The 6,220-nt window shown below is 39.9% G+C and overlaps 1 long non-coding RNA gene across 1 annotated transcript in view; it reads left to right on the top strand.

The window, feature by feature from the left end:
* The first annotated feature begins 16 nt into the window (after positions 1–16).
* The window catches only part of LOC104912863, a 57,814-nt gene continuing 51,610 nt past the window's right edge, over positions 17–6,220 (top strand). Inside the window, exons 1-3 of the long non-coding RNA XR_794959.3 lie at positions 17–1,241; positions 2,915–3,125; positions 4,820–4,918. This is a non-coding gene — a long non-coding RNA (uncharacterized LOC104912863). The remainder of the gene's footprint in view (positions 1,242–2,914; positions 3,126–4,819; positions 4,919–6,220) is intronic.

Here is a 6,220-nt window from a genome sequence, read left to right as displayed (position 1 = left end):
AAGAAAGAAAAAGAAAAAACCTTTTTGCATATTATTTTTTATACTGAGCAAATTTGTTGCAGGCTGTGCAGCACCAGGCACCGGTAATTATGGATCACAGCTTCCTTAGGCACTGGGGATAGACAGCAGACAGTGAAATAGGAGGCAGTACAATGAGTAAAAGGGAAAAAAAATAAAGGAAAGACAAAAGAAAGTGTTTATATTGATTCTCTCCAGAAATGCAAGATCTGCCACAGCCAAGCAGACTACTGAGTCATTAAAGGCTGCATCCTGACTCCAGGGTGCTTCAGAGGAAGAGGAGGGAAAGAGGCAGGCTGCCAACTGTTCCATGCCCTTTGGAGAGAATCACCTTCCTCATCCCAGCCTGATCGCATCCTGGCACATAGCACTTGACTTCTGAGTAACCTTTCTCGGTAGTGAAGACCTCATCTCATTTCCCTTTTCATCATTAGGCTGAAGAGAGCCATGTGCACCACTGCTCCAAACAGATACTGAGACCAGCCTTCTGCTCCCCTATGGCCCTACACTGAGTATCAGGAGACTGCAGTTTGCACAGCATAGTCCAGCAGCTTCAATAAACTTCTTATGGTGGGCAAGCCTGAGTCCAAGAAAAGAAAAGAAGATCAGCATCTCTGTAAAGTATCTGGAAATTGAAACAAACAAACAAAGCAAACAAAGGAGCGAGGGGAAAAAGAGAGATTGGGAGAAGAAAAAATACATGTATGAGTAATCTCTTCCCATGTCTGGTAGCACAAACACTGATGCTGCATAAGAATAAGCCAGTTTTTGAAACTCCTCTTCATAAATATCATTTCTTCATACAATTTTTAACAGGAATGGAAGAAAAAGAAAGCAGGAAAAAGAAACAAAAATGCAATCCAGACAGCGATCTCCCCTGAATGACAAACCACAAAAAAACCTTTTTTTTTCTTTCAGTGAGGGGGTGGAGTTGAAGCGTTAGAAATCCAGGCCAAGGGATTACTTCACATTTCATTTAAGGAATGAAACCTTCCAAAAAAGAAGGTTCTATTTTGTATTACTCAGCAGATCTTTTTCCTTCTTATTCGTCTATGGAAAATTCTTTCTTTCTTTTTTTTTTTTTCCTTCCCTGTGTTTACTACACAGTCCTGCAGCACACTCACATACACACACACACACAAATGACAGAGCCCTTTATAAAGAAGAAATCAGGCTGGCGCTGCAAAAGTGCAGAGAAGATCTTTCGCTAAAATGATCTCAAGGTCAGTTTTGGGGGTCTTTAGGTTCCTATATTCAATCCAACCACGTTTCACGTCTCTGCTTTGCTTGCTTAACTTACAAGAAACTTGGGCACAATTTTGCTTGTGTTGGCAGTTTTTAGGTGTGGATTCATGCAGGCTATTTACAAGATGCCAAGGGATGTCAAATCCTGAACATGTGTTTTTGTCCTACAGTCATTCTCTGACAGCAGAAATAGTCTGCAGCTTATCAGATCCATTTGCTGATATTTAACATCTTTTTTTCCCGACAAAGGTTTGGGGTGAGATGAATTTTAATGTTTCTCTGCGCTGAAGCTGACAAAAAAAAAATCTCTATGCATCTAAGTTAGAAATTGGAGCTTTAAGCTGTAAGGAAAAAGAAAACCAACAACAGCAACAACAACAAAAAAAGCAACTCCCTTATTTACAACATTTTTACTTTTCATACTTAGATGTAATTGTGTTTATTTTCTTTAAAACGCTCAAGGTATTTGTTAAGCATTTTACTCAATCAAGAGGTACTGCAATTTTGTCACAGACCAAGACATGCAGTTTTAGAGAATATATTTTTAATGTATATTCCTGATATAAGTGACAAAATATAAAAAGTCTGTGATTTTTTAATGGGGTCATACTGTAAAATTAAATTCCCTCCCCTCTTTTAATATGAACTTTATAAGAACCACACAACAAGCAAAATATTTTTTAAAATGTAAAGATATTGGCAAAACTGTCTAGTAAAACTAGCAGTCTCTAAGGTTATAATCCCACACAATCTCAGGAAGCAGTGAACTCCTAAAATCGAGGGTTTTGTACACATATGTGTGTTCACAGAAACCAGAAGAGATAGGCATGGAAGAGAGCAGAAACTTAAATAAGCATTAACATAGATATAGAAGGATAGATAATATTTTGTAGGATATTTCCATATTAAGTATAGACATACAGTGAATTTAATTTCGCAAGCAAAAAATGGCTAACAAAAAGGGGAACATTTTTCATGGGTCGGAGTCATAATAAATACTTGAACTATATGTGCTATGTGAGGCACCTCTTAAATTCACAATGCCATATACATATGTTTTCATACAGCAGTAGATTTGTCATCCCGGGTTTCTGCAGACACCATTCTATTTAGAGCTATTTTTCTCCACTAACCACCTTCCTCAAGTTCTTTATTTCAGCTCAGGCTATCTGTTAAAACATGCCCAGTACTGTAACTTTACACCTACAGGTACTCCACGGCAGAAACAAGTTCCTAATTTTTTTTTTTTGGCAGTGAACAGAGAGAGCTCATCTGTAAATGTGAATACTTGGGGTCTTCTCCAAAATTATCCTCACTGCTTTTGTTTGCAGAAGTTGGGTTGTGCAAGCTGTTGGTGTGTGGCTTGTCCTGCTGAGTTACGAAGAAAATCTACTTGAGAGATTTCCAATTATTCTTAACTTCTGGTCAGGTTAGATATGCAATTAGATCAGATCCTTGACAGGTTTTTGGCTCCTCTAATGTCAGGCCTTTATTAATCAGAGCGTATGCAGATGGAAATGATTTATTTTTTGTTAGCCATTACACAGATTTGATTGTCAACAAAATCTTTGTCAGCTTTAGCAAACTTTGCAGTAGACCTTTGCATTAGGTGGGATGCTCGCCCTGACCAGATGTGTTTGGTTTGCTTTAGCAGAGGCAGCTCAGCTTTCCAAACTCATAGAACTTACAACCAAAGAGCCTGTATAGACCTCATCAACTAAAGACTTTGAAGGAAAGGGACGTATGGGCAGAGGTGACTTCTGGGATCCTTCCTGGTTTCCTCCTCTGCCGCTGTGCCGCCAGCTCTTCTCAATATACTGCTGTTCCACTGGGCCTTGTCCTTTACTTTGTTGGCAAATAAGGTAAGTGACCCCTTTTCTGGCTGCCCATATGCTGTTAACATCATTGGTTTTGTTTCAGCGAACTGCATGAAAATGGTACAGACAGATGCCAAAAAAGAGGGCCCCCATCAGCCCAGTATGCCCTGCTGTGAACCACCAACATGCCAGGGTGAGTGGCAGCCGGCATCTCCTTAGTTATTGAGGAGAGCAGCTGTGTCACGTTCGGTTAGTTTACATCATAATCTAAATCAACCATGAAGGATGAAGATGCATAGAAGGAAGGAAGAAAAAAAAAAGCAAACAATAAACTGAAGGGATGTGTTCAAACAAAGTCTTCTACAAAAACTGCTTTGGGTTTGGGCCTAACTAAAGAGTGATCGCAGGGAAAGAGGTGGCTCAGTTGCCAAAGCCTTACAAAGTGTCTGCATAACCTGAGAGAGAGCAGATTTGTCCTCTGAACACAGATGTTTGCATTTTTATTCTTTCCTCTCTGCCTCCACGTCCTTGTCTTCTTCCCACAGCCCTGACAATTCATTAGTTCTCACCTTGGGCTGCAAGCAGGTCCAGAGAGAACACACAAGTTCGTTACACTTTGGCACATGGAGAGTGTTAATTGTGATACAGCTAGAGGCTGTTGCTGCAGATTTAAAAAGAATTGCAACACCTGTCCCCAAGTCAGGGGGTGGCTCCAGCACTGGCTTTGGCTCCAAGAACTTCTCTAGTCATGAAGAAGTCAGTTTTTCACAGAGTGTCATTAATTATGAGACCACTTTATTTCCTGTATGCAAGGAGTTATTTTTTTTTTTCTTTCAGCCAGGTGAAGCTCGTAGAAAAAAAAAAAATGGGCAGGGCAAAGGGCTGGGGGGTTGGAGATTCATGATCCTTGAGGATCCTTCCAACCCTGGCCATTCTGTGATCCTGTAAAAAGATGATTGTGGGCTGTAGGAGCTATTTTGCTTAGTATAAGGGGGCTGAGGTGTTCTTACTACATTTCCCTTCTTTATTCTCACTTATGTATCTTAGATATAGATAGTTAGGTTCTTTGGTGTGCGGTTTACAGGTAGCAATGTAAAATGGACTTAAAATATTGCAGTGTTGTTTGTCTTTTATATGCCCCTATGTTTTGAGAATTTGAACTTTTTAGTATGACATCTGGGAAGTTTTGAAGCAAAATTCTGATAGGAGCAATAGGAAAAAATCACTTAATGATCTTTAAAATAGGCCTTAAAGACTTAAGTAATGATATAACTTTAGAAGTATTGGAACATGATAAAGATACAGTGAGTGGGGTAGAATAGGTCGGTAGTTCTAGCTAGATTCTCTACTCTCTTTCCCACAGAAAGAGGGTAAAATTCTTGGAACTTGAAAGAAGTATTGTTATTCTTTAAAGCTACAGTACTTCCCATCTCATCACAACTTGCGTAGGCTCCATAAATAAAGGAGGAACAGGTTGGTGCAGGGTTGAGGTCCTGCTGGGTGGCCAGGTCACCAAGAGCTTTTAATGTATAGATAGCTTAATGGCTTTTTTTTTGTCTGGGAGTTGAGCCGTGTTTCAGATTAACTCTATAACCTAGACATATAGTGGATCCTGAGGATGAAGAAATAGCAGCAGAAAGAGCTTTGAGGAGGTGTTAAGCAGGACTGAAGCACTTCTCACTTGGTGAGAAGAGTAATAAAGAAGCGAGTGCTCACATCAGTTGTTTATTCTCTCACAGATGCTGCTGAAAAACAAATGGAAGCTGGCAGCAGCTGAAGGCCTGTGGTGGTTGACCAATCTGCTCTGAGCTGTTCCAGGAGCCTCCAGAGAACAAGAGGTTTGACAACTTTATTTCAAATATCTTGGGGGGATAGAATCTGGAACAGTGTATGTCCTCTGTGGTATGGCACAAAATAGAGAAGTACTTAGTAGATGTTTCTTGTAGCCCAGGTCTTTCCTAGGTGCAACATGGCTTCATACCTAAGCTTAGTCTGTTACTGAGTTTGAATAAGCTAAATATATACTTGTCCAGGCTTACAGCTTACAGAATTCTCAGTGTGAGCGGCCTGACAGAAAAAGAAATATTTTGATTTTGAGTCCTAAGGGAGGAGCATGAGGTACAACTGCTCCCTGGGGATGGAGTAGTAAAAAGAAGTCTGCAGATTGAAGTTTAGCTTGTTTCAAGCCCTTAAAAATATATAGAGAGAGTTTTCTGTTTCAAGTGGTTCTTTTTGAAGAGATTGGAGGTCTTGTTGGTGCTCCAAGTGCAAACTCTAATGCCAGGTTCCACCAACAGGTACTGTAAAAAAGTGGGCTGCTTGCAGCAAAAGCTGTATTTCTAGAGTGCAGTGGCAAGTTGGTTTACTTCTCATCTCTTCTGAAAAGTTTTCAGATATGGAGAAAAAGAACATTTAAGCCAGATACCTCTCACTTTCCAAGCACAATGCATACTTTCTCTTCTTTCTTCAAATGTAGTTCCTCTTGCAAAACTGTGTGGAGAACAATACAATAATCAGCTCTTAACATCTAATTATGCCTTTCCCTTTACAAAAGAAACTCATATTCTTAAATAACATTTCTTGGCAGCAGAGAGCTCTGTGGCTCCCTTTGAAAGAAAGGGGAAAACAATGCAACCCAGCCCAAATATCTTCAGATCATTAATGCACAGGGAATTGGGTGCAGAATCCCTTCTTAGCTTCATCACCAGATGAAAATAATACTTACCCTTGAGCACTTGGCTGTGTTCTTGTACTGAATGCCAACAATAATCTAATCAGTTAACAATTCTCATTCTGATGATCATTTTCCTGTGAATTGTTTCAGTGGTAGAAAAAAAAAATATAAATTGTTGCTTGTGCTGGAAAGATGATGGCGACTGAGGGTCCACTCTTTTGGCTTCTTATAACAGTTCAGATCCTTCTCCCTGCTGGATGAAATACCAACCTGCAGCGCTGTAAGTGGGGGGAAAAAAAAGAAGTCCCTTTACAATGAAATCTTATCCCTGTTTTGCCTAGAGTTGTTTCATAGCCCAAGCAAAGCACTTCAGTTCTGCAACTACTGGACTACATGACAACTTCCCTTTGTCTGTGCTGCAGGAATAGGGTTGGGTTTGTTTCTTAATATAAATAATGTTTGGCTT

This window comes from Meleagris gallopavo, chromosome 12 (assembly GCF_000146605.3).
Source record: "Meleagris gallopavo isolate NT-WF06-2002-E0010 breed Aviagen turkey brand Nicholas breeding stock chromosome 12, Turkey_5.1, whole genome shotgun sequence".
Taxonomy (NCBI): domain Eukaryota; kingdom Metazoa; phylum Chordata; class Aves; order Galliformes; family Phasianidae; genus Meleagris; species Meleagris gallopavo.
The sequence above is the reverse complement of the archived record's forward strand: the minus strand, read 5'-3'. Positions and strand labels throughout refer to the sequence as shown.